Source organism: Lepidothrix coronata, unplaced genomic scaffold (assembly GCF_001604755.1).
Source record: "Lepidothrix coronata isolate B3197 unplaced genomic scaffold, Lepidothrix_coronata-1.0 Scaffold256, whole genome shotgun sequence".
Classification (NCBI taxonomy): Eukaryota; Metazoa; Chordata; class Aves; order Passeriformes; family Pipridae; genus Lepidothrix; species Lepidothrix coronata.
This window is the reverse complement of record NW_016690436.1, coordinates 359,427-381,014: the sequence shown is the minus strand read 5'-3', so window position 1 is coordinate 381,014 and position 21,588 is coordinate 359,427. Positions and strand designations below refer to the sequence as shown.

The following is a 21,588-nucleotide window of genomic DNA, read 5'->3' as shown; positions in this document are numbered from 1 at the left end:
GACAGGCTCCTTGCCCCCCAGCTCTCCACAGTGCTCTGTGCCACAGCAGCTCCCGCTCTGCATTATTTTAAAAATGATGTCTAAGCTCTCTCCAGCAGAGCAGGAGTGCCCACAGGGCCGTGGGTTCAGCACTGTGCTGTACCAGGACTGGCTGCCTGTTCAGCCCTGGACATCTGGGGTGAGCTGACACCCTCTGAGTCCCACTGGTGTGTCTGACCGTGTCACTGGCACATGGCAATTCAAAGTGTAACTGCTGATGTTGGCAGCAATGGAGACATTAATTTAGCTAACTTCTGCTTGGTTTCAATTTGGGTTCTACTTCCTAAAAATATTTAAGCTCAATAATCTTCCTGGAGCCCAGGAGGAACTTTACACTCTGGGAAGTCTCTGTGCCAGCCCAACACTCCCCTTTGGCTGGTGAAGTGTTGTCACCCAAGCAGCCCCCCAAGGTCTGTGGGCAGCACCTGAGGTGGGCAGCACCACACACTTCAACAAGTGTACTTTTACATGGTTGTTCAATGCAGCTTTTGGATCAGCAGCATCAGGGTCTGAGCTGAGCACAGGAACACCTGAGGGCAGGGCATTGCAGGTGACTGATTGCAGGGCAAGGTGCCTGTTAGACTCATCTCCCTCTCAGCTTTCTGTGTCTTACCGTGATGTTGGCCTGCATAAGTGAAGCGGAACATTTAACTGCTGCTTTGTCCGGTCCTGTGCTCTTGCCTCACTTCCTGACACAGTCACATAAAAATCCCAGGATGAAAGGTCTAATGAATAACCTTCCAGCTGAAATAATTGAGTAATTTGATAAATAAAGCAATCCAACAGCTTGCCTGCTGACTTCTGAAATAAACTGTGTGCTCTCAGCTGCTCCAAGGCTCAGTCTTAGCAATTCTGTTTCCTTCCCAGAGAGCTGGTCTGTTTGGTGAGTGCTGTTCAGGAACAGGCACAGCCCACCTGTTGTTGCCTTGATTCCTTCTTTCTGATGGCAAAGGTGAGGACTGAACCTGGCACAGCCCAGCTTTCCAAACCCCCCGAGGAAACCCCCCGAGGGAGCTGCTGACCTGCCCAGCCGGGTGATGCAGTGCTGGGCAGGGCTGAGGGGCTGGGGCAGCTGGCAGTGCTGATGAGCCAGAGGAGGGGATGGATACCACCTGCCCCAGGAGCTCCATCAGAGAGGGTGTGAGACCCAGAGGGGCTAAACAGGAGCCGTGGTACTGTTTCCTTACCTGCACAAGGATCCCAGTCCTGTGCTGCCTGCAGGATGTGGGTGGGAGCGCCCACAGTGCTGTGCCACAGGGACATGAGGAAGGACCCGACCCAACAGGTAAGAATGACCTGACAGTTCTCAAATGTCTTTTTTCTACCTAAATAAATTACAGCAGAAGAAATTACTGCTGAACGTGGCATTTCTTGGGAAAGCCTGTTTAGATTATTTGCTGGAGACAGAGCTCGTGTGAGCGCTGTGTGGGTGTTGGGCTGTGGTGGGACAGTCAGATGGAATCAGGAGTTGCTGTAGAGAAACAAAGTGACCCAGTTTGGTTTATCTGGCAGCGGAAATGTGTGTTTAGTGTTTGTGCAGCAACGTGAGGGGGAACTGGTCTGTGCTGAGGCCCTCTGTGACACGAGCAGGAGGGCTGTGAAATGTGGCACATGGAAGCAGGGTTGGCACACGGGGCCTGTGGCTTCTGTGGATGTAGCAGAGGGGCAACGTGCAAAAACCTAATCCACAGAGCTGGGTTACAGGTGAAAACACCCAGAAATATCCCCTGCAAATGGAAGTTCAAAGAGCAGATGTAAGCCAAGGCATCAGCCAGGAGCTGCACACGAGGGCTCTGCAGGGATACACATGTCCTTGGCTGGTCTGGGAAATGGCTCGGGATGTGTGAATCATTCCATCCTTGGAATGGTAGCTTTAGAAATCATATGGACTTCCTCTTCCTTTAAACAAACAGTCCCCAAATCTCCTTTCCCCTGACCAGCCCATGGAGAGTCTTAAAATGAATGTAGCTTTACCTAATAGACCTTGGGCTGCTCACGTCTGCTTTGTTGTTCAGCAGCTCCTGGCACTTGAGTTTGCCATTCTCCTAATGAAATACAGCTCCTGGGATGCCTGGTTGTGTTTCCCTGGCAGGTTTACTAGCGGAAATCCTTCTCCTGCAGGAGCACAATGGCTGGGGGCTCTCCAGGGCGAGCAGCAGCCAGGGAAAACAAACATGGTCCTGCTAGAGCACATTTCTACAGAGGCCTGGATTTAAAAACTTTGTATATGAGGTTCAATTACTAGAGTTTTATATCTAGCAATGTATTTTTGAGTGAAGAGAAAGTACTTTATCATCCTAACATTATTTTTCTTTATGGTGTGTGGAGAAATTCTGTTTTCTCTGTACTTCAACCCAATATTTCTGCAGGGAATGGTTTAGCTATCAACTGCCCTAAGCAACGCTGGCTTGTCTGAGGTTTGTGTGTATAGTTCTGTCACAGGTAAATAATCTTTTCCTGACCTGGGAGCAATTTATTTTCGGTTCCTATTTGCTTTTCAGCGTTTTTATCTTATTTCCTTTTAATTAGTTGTTCTGCATTTCGGGGCAGTCATTATGAAATGGTGGTGCTTCATGCTGCTTGTTTTGCTTCACGTAGAGAAGTGTCACAGGATGCTTTAGATGGCTTGATTTCCATAAAATCCCTTTGGATCCAGGGTTTGGTTGTGTTTCAGGATGAGTGCTGTGACCCCCCAGGTGCCAGCCCCTGTCCTTGCCCTCCCCCAGGACCAGTGCCCTCCTTCATCCTCCTCTGGAGCAGGGAGCTGCAGCTCCTGGGCAGATGCTCTCTGCTCTGCTTTGATCTCTGTTGTTTCCTAGAGGGATTTCAGTAGTATCCTCAAAGGAGCCTGAAATGACTTTTCCTGTTCCCATCAGAGGTTAATTCAGCCTTTGTTTTCTCCTGCCTGCAACACCTTTGGGCTGAGTGTTTGCTACAACTTGGCAAGGGAAGAAATAACATCAGAATTGACCTTTCACCAAAATAAATAGAGAGGAATTAATGTTTAGTTACAATTATCCTGTTCTCATTAACAGTTCCTCTGCTCACTGTGACATACGAGGTTCCAAGGGGCTTGGTGTGACTTTTGATATATTTGTGAAAGCAGCTTTTCAGGCTCTGCTGCCTGTGTGAGGAAGAACAAGCCTGCTCACCTCCTAAAATGCTTTTCAGACTGCTCTGTGTAACACCCAGTATTGCTCTACACAGGACAAAAATAAAAATAATCAGACTGAAATGCTTCCTCTTAGCTACTTTATTCCTATTTTGAATTATATCAGAGGAATTAGCTTTTTTTCCTGAAAGCTGCTGCCTGTCATTACAGTGATTCTGTTTTACTAATATCATCAAACAGAAGTTTCTCCAACAATATTTCTTAGCATGAAGGGCTTAATTTTGATTCCTTGGGCTGCTTAAATCTTATTTTAAAGAAGGTTTCTTCTTCATGCCTATAACAGGCAGCCTATAAATCTGTTTAATGCACTCACTGTCTGGATGTGCCACTACTTATTTATTTTTCTGTCCTGTAATAGTATCTTTAATATTTTTCCTTATATCCATTTCAAAAACAGGCAGTACATAGGACAGTGCCTCTTTCCCTAAAAAAAAAAAAACAACAATTAAAATATGACCTAATAACCAATTCCCAGCAATCTGATTTTTATGACGTGCAGCTATTGTCATTACTTAACTATAAAGAGAACAACTTTAAATACTGAGTCAGAGAACCCAGCTGCTGTTTAGGGAATGAGCTGATCGTTAACCTTGGCTCTGGGGGTATTGCCCTGTGCCCCAGTATGCCCATTGCTCCAACTGGTGTGTACTGGGCGAGCACTGCTCTGACCTTTTCTCAGTGGCATGGCAGGATGTGGAAGGGCTGTGCTCTCCTGGAATACAGCCAGGGGTCTGGATGAACAGGATGGATGTTTCTGTGAACAGTTGAGTTGTAGAAAAGCAGATCGTGGAACTCAGTTTGTGTCAAGGTGAAGTGGGTGGTGTGTTCTGTCTGTCCCGTGTTTGTCCCCCATCTGTCCCCCATCTGTCCCGTGTTTGTCCCCTGTCTGTCCCCTGGGTTTGTGCTCGTTGCTGCACTTGGGTTACCTGATGGGGTCTGTCAGCCTGTTTGTGACTACAGAAAAACCTCTGAAATTGTCTTTTTTTGGCATGGTCTTGGTGAGAGCAAGACAGAACCAGTACTTTTGTTGTCTTCCACTTTTTTTTAATCTGATAACTTTTACTTTGTGCGTGAAAGGATGATGGGGCTGGTGCATCTGGATGGGGGCTGTTGACCAGAGAAGTTGTTCTAATGAAGTAATGTGGCCTCTCATGTTGTGAACCCAGTGCTCCCCTCCCCCAAATACTTTGTCTGTGTTGGTTAATTCCTCAGGCTGGGAAAATATGTGCTATAAAAATGCTTATTTGAAGGATGTCTCACAGCAGATGAAAGTAGGTCTCAACTAGACCCATGGGAATTAGCAGCATCTTCTAAAGAAGCTGAGGACTGTGGTTTGCTGAAGAGACAGAAGGATATATTGGCTTGAGTGTTCCAATTTGCAAGGTTGGAGGAAAACTTTAGGTATCACTTCAACAGAGTGATAAAAAAGTGATGTCCTCTCCCAGGCAGGGCCCTGAAGGGTCTCAGCTGTCCCACACTGCCTTTGGCACCGCAAGGATTGCACTTTGCTGTTGGAAACAGCACAAGGGACTGACTGGCAGGGCTGTGCCCACGCAGCCGGCTGGGACCAGTGGTGGGACAGCCCGGGGGTCCCGCTCCCCGTCCCCACCGCAGGGCTGATCAGGGACAGGGACACTGGGCAGGGCGTTCGCTGCTGCACTCGGCTGGCAGCAGGAGGATTTATGGCTCTGGTCGCTGCTGGAGAGGCTTGGTGGTGTTGTGGCAGAGCCACTGGCTGTTCTTTGCCCCCACGCCTCTTCCTGCCGTGCTCCCACTGCCCCCGCGTGTCCCGGCTCCGTCAGGGCACAGCCCTGGCACTGCCCCCTCCCAGCGGGGCCGGGCCCACAGAAGGACTGGAACAGCCTTTCCCTCTTGGCACACGGGGCTGGTGCTCTGAGAGGGGAGCGGCAGAAGGGCTGTGACACCAACACCGGTGTGCAGAAATGTAGGATGCTGTCAGGCTGGAGCTGGGCACTGCTGGGGCCAGAGCTCTCTAAAACATGGGGGAAAAACAGCGTTCCTGTCATTTGGCTAAAAATGCGGGGGCACAGAAAGTCATGTCTGCCCTGCTCCTTATACTGTAATATAGCAATGTATGTGTAAGCCAAGCTGCAACAGCCCTCCGTGGTCACATCAAAATGAAATCAGACGTTGAAATGCAATTTTAATGTCCCTCATCGGCAGGAGGGAACTGCTGCTCCCTGTACCTGCCTGTCCATCTGTGGCAGTGCTGGCCGTGTGACTGTGTTGTACAGTGTGGGACTGTAGGGAAGGCTGTGCATTATTTCACCATACAGGGGAGGCTGTGCATTGTTTCGGAGCTGCTCTGCCTCTCCCAGTGCTGAAGCCAGCCAGCAGCATGAACAGCTCTCAGCATTTCAGCAGGACTCCAGCTTGTACTGCTCTGCCAGACCATGTTGATCAGCTGATGCTGCTGTAACAAATGTCAGACAAAAATGATCGTTGTCCTTTAGAGCGTGATCCGTTATAAACATGTCCATGCCTGGAATTGCTGTGTTCTGTATGAAGGCAGACTCGCCTTCTGCTTCCACTTGTGCCCCTTGGCAGTTCAGCAGAATTCCTTGAAACATGGCTGCTTTGGATCAGATACACAAAACCTCCAGAAGCAAAGGGAATACTTTGATAAAACACCAAAACTCCAGAGCTTTCAACCAGAGCAGTGTTTCTGGCTCCTGTGCACACAGCAACAGCTGTGCTTTCAGTTAAATATTGAGAGTAACTAATAAGTAGTTGGCTATGGTCTTTCCATGAAGAATTCCTTTGTTTCCAAATGTGGCTGTGAACTCTTTGATGCCTCTGTCATTATGGGCAATGCCCCTCACAGACCCCACAGCTCAGATTTGAAATAATGATTTGGAGATGAAGTCCTAGTGCCTGAGGTTCTGGCTGTACGGGATGGTTGGGTCTGATGCCCGTGTGCTGAGGGTGGCAGGAGATGTGGGTCCAGCACCCACTGGCACTCCTGCTCCGGGAGGGGAACTCCTTCCTCCGCCAGCTGCCGTCAGCATCGCAGGCACTGCGGTACCAGTGAGCTCCAGAGCCTGGGGAGCCTCACCCAGGAGATATGGGAGAGAAATGAGCACCGTTTCCAGGAGCTAATATTTAATTTGGCTGCCTTGGTGCAGGCAGGAATGTGGCATTTCTTTGTGGAAGCCCAGGGAGGCTGTGAAGGGCAGGGAAGGAGCAGAGTTCTACTGGCTCTTTGCTGGGCACTGGGATGATAACAGGGAGGACTGAAAAAGAAAATTAAAATCCTAGGCCTGAAAATCTGCAAACTTCTTAAAAATATCTTTTATGTCTGGATACACTTAGTAAAAAAAAAGACACAAAAAATACAGCAGGAAAGGCCTTTCAAAGCATCAGTTGTTTGGCATCTACCTTCTGAAGGGGAAAACCAAAAAGCAAGTATCAGTTATTTTACCTGGTGCATTTTGCATTTACATGTGGCTTTCACTTTTGGGAATTACATGTTTTACTTCTTTGAGCCAGCCCCCTCCTCCTTTATGTTTGGACTTTTCCAACCTAAGCAATCCTGTATGGGATGGAGCTCAGGGATGCTGTGATGCTCCCACTCCTGCCCAGTGCCAGCTGGGCCAGTGTGCCCACAGGAGAGGTGTGCCTGCAGTTACACAGTCCCTCACAGGAAACAGGAAAGATGCCTAAACAACACAGGAAGGGACAAAAGGGTCTTTTGCAATCCCAGTTTGTTATTACAAATCACACTGGGGTTTAATGTAAAAGCGTGAGGATCCTGGTCCTGGTCCCATATCAGGGAAGAGACTTTTTTCCAGCCTGGATCTTTGATATCCAGCAGAAAGGCAAAGCTGTTATCTCCAACACTGGGATGAAAATAAAGAGTGAGGACACTTTATCTCTTAATGAGGGAGAGGAGAGATTGCCCGTTTCCCACATTTCCTCTAATTCAGATAATTTTTTACAGGTTAATCAAAGGCTCCTCAATCTTTGCAAACCAAATGAAATGTTGCTGCCCCTGAAAACTTTTACAGTCATCATTTTTCAAAACAGAGACAAAGATATGACCAAAATTTGGAAAAATAATGAAAAACACAGAGCCAGGTGATCAGTCAGACACTGCCACCTTTAAGGAGAAAGTATTAAAGCCACTGATACATCCAGAACAGAAACCCCTTCACTGGCACTGGCACTGCCCTGCTGCTGCCAGTGGCACGAGCCCTGGTGCAGAGCCCTGCCCTTGGGCTGGCAGAGCCGGCAGCAGACACGAGCACAGTCCTCTGCAGAGATCCTCCCCGCAGGGTCCCTGCTCACACTGGCAGGGAGAGGAAGCCCTTTGCTCAGCGCTCTCCGTGTTTGTGCTGTGCCATCTCACAGCAGCCGGTCCCACGCGGGCCCTGAGCTCAGCCCGGGGACATTCCAGCGCGGGCGGGGGAGGCAGGCGGTGACACTGCCCCGTCCGCTGCCCTCCTCCCGCCCGGCCCCCGGGGCACGGCATTTGGGCTGAGAGAGGAAAGCCTTTCCCAAGGAACTCATTATTTTAATAACTGCAGCCTGAGAAAGACCTGAGGCTTTGGGCAACTCTTCAGGAGTGAAAACAATTAAAAAGGAAAAAAGCCAGACAGAGTGTTGTCATGTGTTCCACCACCACGACTTGCCCTGCGCAGGCTGGGACTGACACTTCAGCTCGATGCAGAACCAACACAGCAAAGCAAACTATGGCCTGAGCAAAAATGTGCCAACAAGTTTGTCTGTGATCAGTAATTAATGAGCAGTTTTACTCATTCACTGGAGCGTGAAGACTTCCCCAGCTGAGTGTCTGACACCACAGGGAAGGCACACGGGCCCTGCTCTCAGCATTATAGATGTGTATTCATGCCACATGAAAGGGGGTGTTTGCTCTGGTGCTGTGCCCAGCAGTGCCAGGGCTGTACCATGCAGGAGAAAGTCTCTGTCATTTCAGCTGTGATTTTCAGACCAGACCAGGACCCTTGTCCAGGGATGCCTCTGTTCTGGCTGAGCCCTTGAGGGACGTGGGGTTCCTGCATGGGGGGGGCTCACACCCGTGGGAACTCTTATCTGTTGTATCTCTGTGGGTGAAATTTCTATATTCTGTAGAATATATTCTATATTCTATACTAGAAATGGATATTTCTTAGGACCTTGTTCCAAAGTCCCAGTAAAATTAAGTCGGTGTATATAATTTACACTCTGCAATTGATTTTGTTATTTATTAGTGATTGAAATGAGAACTCAAGGTTTGTTGTCTTCACCACAGGGCAGTTTTTGCAGTGGCCTTGGTGAGGGAGCCATGCAGACAGAGACCTGCTCCCGCCACTTTGGTGCTGGTGCTGGGGCTGCGCTGGGGCTGTGCCAGGCCAGGGTTGGCTGGTATGTGCCACGAGACAGGCAGAGGCTCATGGAAGTTCCCTTAACTCCTGCAATATCCTGCAGAGTGGGATGGTGAACCCACCAGTGCTCTGATGCAAGGCAGGAGTGGAGGAGGACACTGGTGGAGAGGCAGAAAGACGTGACAGGAAATCCTGTCCATGGCCACACTGGCTCTGCCTGTAGAGCCTCCCGGCAGCGCTTCCAGGCTGCTTTACCCGTGTGTTGCACCTCCAGCACACCCTGGAGCTCGGGCAGTGCAGGGACCAGCTCCCGAAAGGCAGCTCCATGCCCTGCAGGAACCAGCCCTCCTGCTCCGGAGCGGGAGCCAGACAGCATTGCTGCAGAGGGAGCCGGATACATTGCTGCTGCAGCAGTGCCAGGGCTCCCCTGCCACCCACGCAGCCCTGCCCTGGGCCATGCCGACCACGGGCACTGCCAGGCTCGAGCTTCTCCTCAGGTTTTGCCAAGGCTGGCATGACCAGTGAAGCTGAGGGGCCACAGCTTTCCCCCTGGGTTGGGTGAGGGATGTTTGCAGCCAGCTCTGAGCACAGCACAGCTTGGGGCGGAAGGGCTGCTGGCACTGGAAGCCTGGAGATGACGGCACCATGGCAGAAATAGCAAAACTGGGTCTGAAAGGGCCTGGCTGGGGAGGGCGGCCGTGCTGTGGGTGCCGTTATCTGTGGCTCACAGCAGGAAGGAGCCCCGGGGGCACCTCCCCAGCCATTGCCCCATTTCCAGGGACTGCAGGCAATGGCCATGTCAGCGGCCTGAACCTGTTTCCCCCACCAGATGCCAGCGGGCAGATTAATGGGTTGCAGCAGAGATGTCTTCAACCGGAGCGTTCCAAACCTCATGTCTGTGCCCCAGCCGTGAGCTGTGCTGTGGCTCCGTGAGCTCAGGCACTGAGCTGTGCTGTGGCTCCGTGAGCTCAGGCACCGAGCTGTTCTGTGGCTCCGTGAGCTCAGGCACCGAGCTGTTCTGTGAGCTCAGGCACCGAGCTGTTCTGTGGCTCTGTGAGCTCAGGCACCGAGCTGTTCTGTGGCTCTGGCCGTGGCCCCCATGCAAAAGCACTTCCTCTGGCACGTCCTTTCTTATTCGCTGAAAGTAAATTTTTGCCTCTTTAAGAAACTATATATGCAAACCCCAGCCCGTGGCCATGGTTACCACCGTACGTAGGGCTCACTCACCCTTGGCCCTACAGGTTTGGTGTCATTCTCTGGTCTGTCACCGCTTCCCCCTCGCCAGGCCGCCGTCCCATGGTCGCAGAGAGCGGCACGTTGTAATTGGCCCCGTGGCACCGGGAGGCGGTGGCTGTGCCGGCAGCGCTGCCGGCGCCCCACGCACTGCACAGGAGCCCCAGGTGGGGACTGAGCCTCTGGCCCAGCGCGTGGCCCTCGCCAGCCCCGCAGATCACAGCGGCACAGGGTGGCTGTCGCTGGGTGACGGTGAGTTGTTTGCAGAGCTGGGTGGTTTTATTGCCGTGTTTCGTTGCGCTGCCTTCGCATGTGGGTCTCGCTATCCTGAGCTACGGAAGTTTAAATAATATGTTGGAGAAATTGATACTAAATGTAAGATTTTGCCAGGCAAAGTTTGAGTAAGAAAACTCCGCGGTTTGAAATAGCGCTAAAGGAGTCGCAGTCAGACCCTACCAGAGACCTTTGGTGGCACATGCCGGGGGTGCAGAGAGACCCCCGTGGTGTGGAGCTGCACCCTGAGTGAGCACTAACGGCTCTCGGGGACACATGGGGACAAACATGGCGCGGGAGCCACTGCCATGGCGCCGGCGGGTGCATCTTCTCTTTTCTGCTGCTTTGGGTACGGTTTTGTCAGTTGATCTCCTGTGGGGCTTACTGTGCTGGGAAACCAGAGAGAAAGGTTTTCACGTGCTCACAGGAGCCCCGTGAGCTGGTTTAACATCTGTTCTTTTCTCTTGGTGGAGACAGGGCTGGCTGAGGCGCTGCCCCGCTCTGGGTGCGTTTCCCAATGGGGTCGAGTGTCGCTCCGCTCCTCCGCAGGGTCCCGCCAGCCCCGGGCAAGGCGGGTGGGTGCCCACCCCTGCAGCATTGTTCCTCATCCCTGCTGCACTCCCTGGGGGGTTGTTGGTTAAGCCCACGGGAAATTAAAACGACATTAATCCTCTGAGAGTGAACTCTTGGCTTCCTACCGTGAAATCCACTGCTGCCAGAGTTCCTTGACTAAACACAATGTGGGATCACACGCAGCAGCCACCAGGAGCAGCCACACGGAGCAGTGGGGGCTGGGGGGCTCCAGCATGACCTGCAGAGCAGGAAAGGAATTGCCTTTGCAGAAAGTGCAAAAGCCATAATGCATACCATATTTGCTGGGAATTTGCTGTGTGGATTTTGCTCATTTAGGTCCTTGTGGACTAGGAGAGATTATAAGCATTTTATTACTTTTAACCAAAACGTTATCACCTAATAGTTGCAGGAGGCTTTAAAATGAAAGGAGAACACAGTGGAAGGGGCCCAGTCAGCAGTTCGTGCGTTATCTTTACAAAAATGCACATGCAGATGGTATCAGTCAAACAGAGAAAAAATGTCCTCTGTCCCCGTGAGGAGTGCTGGCCGCGTGTGCCGGCAGCAGCCACGGAAGCGGGCCCGGAAGGAGCAGGGAGGCAGCACTGGAGCTCGTGTCAGACCTTTTTGGGGAACTTGAGCTTCACCAGTGCTGCACAAATAAGGGCATCAGGAAGCAAGCAGCTTCTCCAGGGTGTTCAGCCTGGGTTCAAAGTAATGCATGTGTCTGCCTTTAATAAAAGCTGGGGGAAGGAAAATCAGAGTCCAGGTTTATTTTGTGACTGTTTTATGGCAGCTATTTGGTGAGATAAAATGAAGACGCAGGACATACTTGGTGCTTGGTGAATTTGCACTGTGGTTTCTGTCTGTGTGTGTGAGAGGCCAGGTAGAGAGCAGCCCATGCCCCTTGTGGGTGGGAGCTCTGCAGTGAGGAAGCACTTTTACTGAGGTACAGCTGTGAAGAGGATGCCCACAGCCATCCTCTCGCTGGACTTGGGGCACATTGGTGTCCCACTGCTGTGCCATGGGGCCCTGCCAGCCCAGGCTGGGTCACTGCTGGCCCTGCTGCTGCCTCACTGGGTTCAGAGGGAAGGGCTGGCACCTTGGCACCATTTTTGGAGTCGGGCTCTTGCCACACTTGCACCAGGGCCGTGCTGGCTCAGCCAGGAGAGTTCCTCTTTCTTGCTCCATTTGCAATAGCACGGGGACTCTAAACCATAAAATGTCTCTCAAAAGACTTTCTCTGCACACAGTGTTTCTTTTTGCCCTTGAGTCCTGATTTACACCTTTTGGTTTGAGTGACGCACAAGTGTGCAATGACAAGTTTCTTTATCTTCCTCTGCTGTAAGATAATTATTCTGTCGTGGTGTTTGATTGTTGTTGGTATTGTATGATGATCTGGGAGACTCCTGGATCTGAGATTTCCTTAAGGTTTCCTCTTTACCCTGCCCTGCCCAGACATCTTGTTATGACAGAGTTCGTGCTTAACATCCATGCCCTAGGGTTTGAACCCCTGTAACCTGCACAAACCGATGTGAATGGAATGCATTGACTTCACAGGATATAGTGAGAAATGCCTTCCCAGGTGCCCAGGAGATAAACCCAGCACTAAGGCAGACTGGAGCTGTGCCTTGTCCCAGAGGGAGATGTCTGAGTGGGGATCCCAGCAGGCACCAGCTCTCGAGGCAGTGCTGGCAGCAGCAGCTCCCTGTGGAGTTGGCAGGGTCATTGGCAGGGCTGTCCCACTGCAGCACCCAACCCAATGGGAGGTCATTCCCACGGGAAAATGAAATTAAATAAACCTAATTAGCAGTGCAACCAAACGCTGGCCATGGAGCTCGGCCCTGTGAGCAGGGGTGGAGGGTGTGGTGGGAGCTGCCCTTCCAGCCGTGCCAGCGGGGCACCCACAGCGGCCACGCTGCCGATGCCAGGCAGGACCAGGAGCACGCTTTAGGTACTGGCTGGTTTTTTAGCTCTGTGTATAGGAAAGATCACTTGTGCAGATGATGACGTGCTATTAACTGCCCTGTGGACATTATTTAAGAAGAGTTTGGGCAGTATGGAGTTTTTACAGAAACTCTGTGACTGCAACAAGTGCTTTGAAAATGCCCAGGGCTGGCGAAGGAAACAGCCTCGAGGAGTTCTTTGTGCTCCAACGGGAACAGGAAGGGCACGAATGGCCCAGTACAATATTCAGTCCCAGAGCCCATCGGGGCTGTGCAGCCAGGGCTGCATTATCTGAGGGCACATCTGCACTGCCTGCACAGTGCACAAGCCAGGAGAGGCAGGCAAATAGCAAAATATGATGGGATGCCAGTTGTCATGGATTTTGTTCTGATCTGGATTAAACTTAATTGAAACACAAGTGTAAGACCATGGCATTTCTCTGAAAGAAAACCAAATGTTTCTTTGTCCTTTCAGTCTCCAGTTTCTTGAAAAAAAAAGCCAGTAAAGCTAACCAGCAGGTATCAGACAGTTCTCGGGGTCAGTGAGGTGCCTGCATTCCCTCGGGCATGTGGCACACCGGATGCTCCAGAGGCTCTGAGGAGGGATGCCCATTTAACCCATTTTGTTTCCAAAGTGGTGCCTGCTCTGTTGCAGGGGGGATTAGAGCACACAAAAAGCAAAGTTAATTATATCTACACCAGGCTGTGTAATAGAACAAAAAGCCTCACGAGGAAGCAGCTGGAGTTCAGATCTCTAGAGCAGGTAACATCATTTAGCTCCCAAATGGAGTGAGGAATTATTCATTATCACTTCATCTCACAAAACATAACCCCCACTATGGACCAGGGAAAAGGCAAATTGAAAAGCAGATTTCTTCCAGTCTCAAGGCCTAATAGATTTCAAAGCAAACAGCAAAGTGGTTTGGTTTAATCTGTAATGGATTGAAGGATGTGGCAGATGTAATTCTGAGCGATCATTTGACATTTCAGAAGGCAACAAAAGCTCAGTACCTACATATGAATAAAAGCAGCATTCAGTTGGAGTAGAGATGCCACTTTAGTTCTGATTTTTTTCATTTGTGAGGTAAAAATAAACATATTCTGGAGCAACTGGGTATGGGCAATAAGGAATGCTCAGACTTGTAAACACAAATTACAAGATTTGGGGTGGGGAAAAAGACAAGCATGAGAGGGAAAAGATGGAAAGACAAAGTTTTCACAGGCCTACAACCCCCAGAGGTTTTTGGTAGAAATAGTTGGAACAAGGTGTCTGTGTTGATGGACATGTTTAACACAACCTGATACTGGAGATAAACCTTTTGTCTTTTTCCTTGTCTTTTTCCTTGTCTTCTCTGATGTTGATATGCCTTGTGGTTTACTTGGAGCCTCCTGTTCCTGTTGTCTGGGGACGAACAGCCCAGTTTAAAAAAACAAGTAGCATGAGAGCCCCAGTCTGTAGCAACAGAGGGAGGCTGGAATTCAACCGTAGCTGAAAATGGGGACCTGTCTGGGGGAAGGAGGGAGGGAGGGAGATAGTCTGTGTGTTTATTTTCTGGCAACAGGGCACCACTGCACGACCACAGCCTGTCACAGCATCCAGCCCCAAGGGCTGCCATGGCCAGTGTTCCTGGGGAGAGACGGTGCTGTGCTATTAACACTGAAACAGAAAAGGAGAGAGGGATGGGAATTCAGAGTAACCTCACCAAGGAGTGTAAGGTGTTATGGACAGAGGTGTTTGTTGTGTCTGGTGTTTCCCCACAGGAGAGAGCAGTGGGGCACACACATGGAGCACAGCATCAGCCCCTCGGTGAAGTGCCCATGCTGGGCCGGGACACTGGCCTGAGCTGTGAAAGGGAAATCAGACCAAATTTGAAAACTTAACAATGGAAAAGCCTTTTATAGTTTTTTGTGCTTTGATTTCTAAGGCGTGTGGTACCCACGGTACCCAGCTCTTTGCAGCAGCCCTCAAAGCCCTTCCCTCGCCATGCGCCACAGTCCCTGTCTGTAGAGGGCTGATGTGAAACAGCTGCAGGACTTATGGACAAAAGCAACCCCTTACAGACATTATGATGTTGTTTTGCATGCTGTAGGTTATGCTGGCAGCGAGCTTGTGTGTAGGAGTCACATTCTTTCACTCCATGAACATTTGATGGCTCTTAATTTTCATGACCAAAGTGAGGAGAACGTTCTTTGGAGGTGGAGCTCTAAGTGTGTGACATGTGTGTTTTATAATGCTTCCCAAACCCCAGAGCAGCTCAAGCCCCTGTGGTACCTGTCATTCCTGCAGAGAGGCAGCAACGCTGGTCATCTGGGAACCTGCTGCTGAGAGCCCCGCAGGGAGGGGGCTGGGCACCCACGTGAGTTTTGATGCCCGCCAAGCTGCTTGGGCAGAGCCTGTGCCCAGGGCAGGAAGGGTTTTCCCTGTCTTGGCTAACTGGTACCGTTAAATTTAGCAACCAGGAGGAACAGAAACTGCTGGAACGCTCACCATGAGGCAACAGTGCTCTGAACTGCTCCCTCCAGAAGAAAACAGAAATCGAAACTAAAACCTTAAGGGAAAAGAGAATAATTGAGGTTTTTTTGAAAGCACATGTGTATATGCAGTTAGATGTACCCAGTTATTCATACAATATAATCCTCTGGAAGAAAATATTACGTGAAATGTCTCCTGGAATCATCACAAATATTTGTAGGGTTTGGGTGTCGGTTTGGCTCAGGCCTGACTGCCACTTTGATAGCAAGGGACAAAGTCAGAGAATCCTGTTGTGGACTTTATTAAAATGGTAACGTAGAGAGAACTGAAAAACACAGTTTTCAAAGGCATAGAACACTTTTATGGCAAATGGCACAAAAATAAAAGAAAAAGGATGAACAGTGTAGTAGGTTATTGTGAGCCTGGGGAGGGACTAGGCTGCTGCTGTAACAGAAAAGTGAGATCAGAGTAACCTGGCAGGGCAGGGGAACAAAGATCTGAAAGAGGGACAACAGAAGATCACTTCATCTGTTCCCTTGCCCCAGGCAGGGTTGAGTGTACCTGAATGCTCCTCCAGACAAGTGCCTGACCTTGATTTAGTACCTTGTCATCCTTTTTCCCCTCTCAGTCCAGCCTGACTCTCTCTCCCTGCAGTTTAAGACCATCTCCCTCACTGACATAAATTCAGGGATGGTCGTTCCCTGCTCTTTATAGTGCCCTTAAATCTCAGATCATCATTGCTCTGTTTCCTTCACTCTTGGCGCTGCTTCCAGCTCTTTCCATGCTTTCATTCCCACCACTCTCCCTGGAGCTCTTGTCCCACATCCCGGTGGGCTGACAGTGGTGGGACCAAACTCTGCATGTCTGCATGCCCCCACACATCCCCCTGCCTGGCAGCCTGCCTGCCCCTCTGCGTGTTTAGGTGTGTGTACCTCTCTTTTTTTGTCCTGTAGGTGCAGAGAACAATATATAACTGTCAAGATTATAATCAGTTTTTATAGGAAGTGAAATCAGGCAGGTTCTTCCTTGGTCTTCTCCATTAGTTCCTTTCACCTTGGTAAGTCATGCTTTTACATCTCATATTATTTTTTGCCCTCCCTTGGGATACTTCCAGTTTATGTCTTTCCTGTGGTGTGGTGTGGTTTGGTGAGCTTCCTTCACAGGTGGCCCTGGGTGTGAGTGTCCTGTCAGGGGACACATCCACACGTGTCTGGCTCATCTGTACTATTGTGGCTCCTCTCTTGCCCTCTCCCATCGGTGTCACCGGCACGGCAGGACCGACACCCGCCCCGTGACCCCGGGCAGAGCTGACCTGGGGCCCGGGTGATGGGCCCGCTGCTCTCCGAGGGACAGGGTCCCACCGGAGCCCGGGGGGGCTCAGAGCAGCCTCGGGGCGGGTGTGGGGTGTCCGGGGAGCCCCATCCCGGGCCCCACAGCAGCCGGGCTGCGCTCCTGGGACACACCGGCAAACCCGACCGCTCTGCAATGGGCTCGACTCGCCAAGATGAAAGAAGGGCGGAGGCGGGAGGAAAGCACGGCGCTCCTGCCGGCCCCGGGAAGCAGATCCCAGGAGGATCGCCTGCCCCGGGACGGCGTTCGGGGGGCGATGGGTGTCGTGCGGGCCCCGCCGGGCCCGGGCAGCGCCGCGGGCCGCCCCCGCCGCCGCTGTGCCGGCCGGAGGCGGCGGGGCCGGGCACGTGTGCGGGCCCGGGCGCGGTGACTCATGAGGCGCCGGCCGCCCGCCGCGGGGAGGATGAGGGAGGGCGGCCCCGGGGGAGGGCAGCCCGCCGCGCCGCCGCCCCGCTCCGCGCCCTGCCCTCGCTGCCGGAGCGCGGAGCCGCCGCGGCACCAGGTGAGCGGGGCCGGGCCGCGCTCCCCGGGCCCAGGGCCGGGCGGCGCTTCCGGGCGGGGCGGGGGCGGCGGCGGAAGCGGGGCCGGGGCCGGCGCGGGGAGCCCGGGCCGCTGCTCCGCCCGCCGCGCCGGCGGCACCGTCAGCATGAGCCGCTGAGCCGGGCGGGCCGCGCCGGCAGGGCCCGCCGGCAGGCCCGGGTGAGTGCGGGGCGGGGGCGCGGCCGCGGCGGGCCCGGGGCGGGCGGCGGCTCGCGGGGAACGGGGGGTGCCCCTCTCGGCGGCCCGGGGGCCGGGACCGACCTCCGCCGGGGGCCCGGGGCGCGGCCCCGCCGCCCTTCCCCGTGGACAGACCCGGCGGGGCTCCCCCCGCGTGTCCCCGCCGGGGCCCGGCCCCTCCGGCCGCGGGGCGAGCGGCGGTGCCGCCGCGCTCGGGAGCGCCGGGCCGGGCCCGGGGGCTCGGCGGGGCTCGGCCGGGGTCGGGGCCGCCCCAAACCGCCCGATGCCGAGGCGGCTCCAGCAGGCGGGGGCCGAGGGGCCGCGGTGCGGGCGCAGCTCTCGGGCATCGCCCTGTGCGCGCTCCCCGCACGGCCCGGCCCCGGGAGCGGCCGGCGGGTCGGGCCGCGGGGCACGGAGCGCTCCGCGTTCTGCTCGGGCAAGTTCTTGAATCCAGAACTTTGTTTTGCAGCTGTGAGCAAGTCGGTATGTTAAGACGTTGGTATAGCGGAAGAGAAAAACGCAGGGATGTTGTCTGTGTAAAATGGTTGTCTTGGAAAAATATGTGATTGTTTCTTTTAGGAAGGAGTGATTTCTATTGGTGATTTTTTGAGGCGGGGAATATATGCCCCAAAGCACAGCAGCAGCAGCGGCAGGAGACGGGTAACGGAGACTGTGAACCACAGGAGAGCAGGTTTAGGGAAGGGTTGTAACAAGGAAGAGAGGAATGGGAGTAATGAATAGTAACAGAGAATAACTAACTGGGTTATGTTGTCTTGAAAAAGAGATCTAATGAAACGACAACACATTCCAAAGTGACAAGGAAATGATTTGCATGATGAATAATTAACCGATGGCACTTGTTGCTGCTGGGGAAGTTTGGGGCAAGAGCCTGAGGACAGATTGCAGGCTCCTGCCAAGCTGGCTCTGTGTGGCACTGACCCTGGGCAGGCCTGCTGGCATAAAACAGTATTATGACAATGTAAAGTAGCTAAAAGAGGAAGAAATTAAAGGCTTGCCTCCCTCTCCCCCCTCCCCAGCTGGCTGCAGTGACGACAGGATTGCTGTATGTGGAAGCTGAGCTCAACGCTTGCACCATGTGCTTTTGGGATTGAAATTTTGTGAGGCCTGTGTCTCTGCTTTCCCCAGCTCATGCTGGATCAGGTGCAGACTGGAACACTGTAAAATGGAGTTGGACTGCCCTGGGTTTAAAGGCCTGGATTTAAAAACTCAGGGCTGCTGAGCTGGAAAACTGCTCCAGACTTAGTTAAAGGCTGTTTAGTAAAAGGCTGTTTAAATGGAAAAGCAGTGGTGATGACTGAACAGTTCAAGTTTCACAGTCTCCAGAGGTGAGAAAATTTGGAAAACGTATTGCTCTGTATGTTGTATGTCTGAATTAAAGGTAGTTGTAGAATCTGCCTGGTTTGTGTGACTTGTAAAAGTTCGGGATAGTGCAGTTGTTATTTACTCAGGCTACTGAGGAAAGATATACAGGAGCAGAATTCTTGGACTGATACATGAGAGCAAAAGTGCCGGGGTGTGTCTGTTGTCTTGTTTCCTTAAAGCCATCACTGGATTAAATTTGTTCTGAATGGCAGCAAAGGGCCGGGTCCAGAGATGCTTTGTGGTACTGTGGGGCACTTGAATCAGTGGATGAAATTGGGGCATTATGTGAGCAACCTCTGTAATTCAGTCAGCAGCTGTGCCAAGGCTGCCCTGTGGACCCCCAGGCTGCAGCTGAGGGTATGGGCATGGTTTCCGTCCCTCCCCTACCCAGCGCCAGCCTTCCCTGCCTTTGTGATTTCTGTTCGTTTTCCCACCAAATCCTCCTCTGTGCTCACTGTCTCAGGAGTGTTGGGAAGCACAGCTGTGCCACATGCCACACAAGCACAAGCTCCATGTTTTTTGGGCTGAAAGCTGTGCTGTAAACATGGGAAATGGCCAGTTTGGATGGATCCCACAGTTGCCTCCAGCTTGGTCTTGCCTGGGCAGGTGCCTGACCATCTCCACCCTCGGGGCAGGAGGTGTTAGAAGTTTAGATCTGGTGGATTAGCAAGGTAATGGATAGTGTCTGTCTGTAGGAGTATCAGTGAAGCAGTTTAATTAGTGGAAGCGGAGAATTTTAATTTAAAATTTGTCTGGTATATTATTATCTAATAGTGGGAGTAATCATAATTGAGAAGTCTTTACTGAAAGGGTTTTCTGTTGGCAGTCAGGCCAGGGAGCTGTTCTTTGGCTTCCTTGCTGTGGTTGGTGTGCAGAGGCCGGGGGTTGGGGGAGGCTCCGTGAGGGGCTCTGTGGTGTGCTGGGGGGGCACGTGAAAAATTCCAGGGTTTTGGCTGATGTTACTATAGACTGGAAATGCTCTTGGTTCATTTTGCTTTGGGAAGTTCAACAGTATAATCAGAAATAAATGTGTGAATGAAGTTGCTTCAAGCCTTAAATGTAGACATTCCTCTTCAGTTTTGGAGCAAGGTTGATTTTGTCCTGTATTGCTCCACCTCCTGAATTGTACTTCTCTGTTGCTTTACTAAGTCTCAGGTGCTATTCATCATCTTCTGGTGTTACCAGGTAATAATTCCTGAGTTATCTATATTCTGCTTCCTATAGCGAGGCCAAGGATTGAATAAACTAACATTTTTAGGCACTTCTGTGACAAATACCACACATGGATGAGTATTTGAAAGTAGCAGGTGCTGCAGTTGCTTTCTTTTAAAGCCTGTTTTGCATGGAGGTTTCTGGTTCTTGTCCAGTTTGTGTGTCTTGGGAGCACTGGGAATGCTGCTTTTCAAAATTTTATCAGCAGGGAGAATCTTACTGAGGAAAATCTGTAATGCACTCACTGCAGTCTGTGTCTGAGGGGTCTGTGGAGGGCAGTAAATGCCCCATTCCGTGGTCCTGGTGCCATGTCCCAGCTCTGTTGTGCTGCATCCCTGCATCAGGTGCTGCTCTGACTTCCCTGACCTTAGAGCCTGTGTGTGTTGGAAACCTGGACTATAACTGTGCAGTACAGGAGGTGGTGATGGATCCCAGCAAGTAGCTGAGGCACACCTTGGCAGCTGGGAGGGCTTGGCTGCCCGGAGAGGACACACCAGGGAAGCCACATGGTTTCAGCCTCACTGGCCAGGAGGGCTTCTGTGGCCACAGGAAAGTTCTTACACGTGTGGTGGAGATGGAGAACTCATGGCCAGTTCAGATTAAAGCATAGGCTTCCCACTCTGTTTTTATTTCTTTTAGGTACTTGGTTTATTCTGCTGCTTCACCTTCCATGGGGAGGTGGTAGTGACACAGGGATGCCTGTAATTAGGGGGATGAGCCTTAGCACCTCTGGATGCCCAAACAGGGGATGATTCCTGCTCAGGAACCAGTGGATAATCCTTGCCTTATGCAAATTTTCCATGGGACTGCTGTAAGGTGATTTTGCTGTTAGCAAAGACCAGCTTGCTAAGGTGAAACTGCAGAAAATGTTCTGTTCCCTTTTGTTGTCGTATTTTTATTATTTATGTCCATGCCAAGGATGACTTCTGCAACTATGAGTATTTATCAACAAATTCCTGCTACTACTCCTGTCCAGAAGGAGGGGAGAGGGGAGGATCTGACAGGGTTGGATTGCTTCCCTGGGGACTCCTACGCTTCAGTCTGCCCTGCTGTGCCCAGTCCCGTGCAGGGCAGAGGCTCCAGGGCTGTCCTTCCCCTGCATGAGTGGTGGTCTGTTTGTGTGCCTTAGGGATTAGAGCAGTTGCCTATGATTATTATTTTTTAATTTTGTTTTATTTACAATTATATACTGTAAACTTAGTTTCCCAAGTAAGGCAGCAAAGTAAACAACATTTTCTTCCTGCTACCCCGTGGTTATTTACCAAAAGGATAAACATGTGAGTGTGTTTGATTGCTGCCCTCAGTTACATTTGGAGCCCACCCTGTCATGAATATGTACAATTGTCATTCCATTAGTGTCAATTAGCAAGGAAAGAGAAGAGACCATTAAAACCCTGTCACAGTTGTGATGAAACATCCCAAGATAAGAAAATACAAAGTTAATTTGCAGAGGTGAGAGGTGAAGGCTTTGCATATGTCATTCCATAGCAGGGTGTGGTTCCTGTCAGGATGCTGGAGCCCACTCTTCCTTCAGCAGTCTGTGCAGGGGGAGTGGGAATACCTTAGTGCTTTGCTCAAAGAATAAAGCCAGTGACAAGTATTGGTTTACCCTGATCTGGGCATTCAGAACCAGCAGTAAGTTCTGTTCTCTCTCTCTAAGCCAGGTGCCTGACCAGTGTTAGCCCAGCCCAGGGCACAGGCCAGCTCAGCCCCCGGATCGGTCTGTCCTTCCGCAGCCCCACTGCCTCCTGGAGCTGCTCTGAGCTGAGCACTGCTGTCGAAGCTGTGACTCCTGTGTGCTCGTGGGACCTTTGCTTTGGGCAAATAGGCCAAATATTTATTTTCACGGAAAAATATTTTGGGACATAAATAGCA

The 21,588-nt window shown here is 51.6% G+C and overlaps 1 protein-coding gene across 1 annotated transcript in view; it reads left to right on the top strand.

Annotated features, from left to right (window-relative positions):
* Positions 1–17,085: 17,085 nt before the first annotated feature.
* MBNL1 (muscleblind like splicing regulator 1) overlaps positions 17,086–21,588 on the top strand; it is a 71,111-nt gene continuing 66,608 nt past the window's right edge. The window contains exon 1 of the mRNA XM_017835435.1: positions 17,086–17,100. The gene's annotated coding sequence lies outside the window, so the exon portion shown is untranslated. The remainder of the gene's footprint in view (positions 17,101–21,588) is intronic.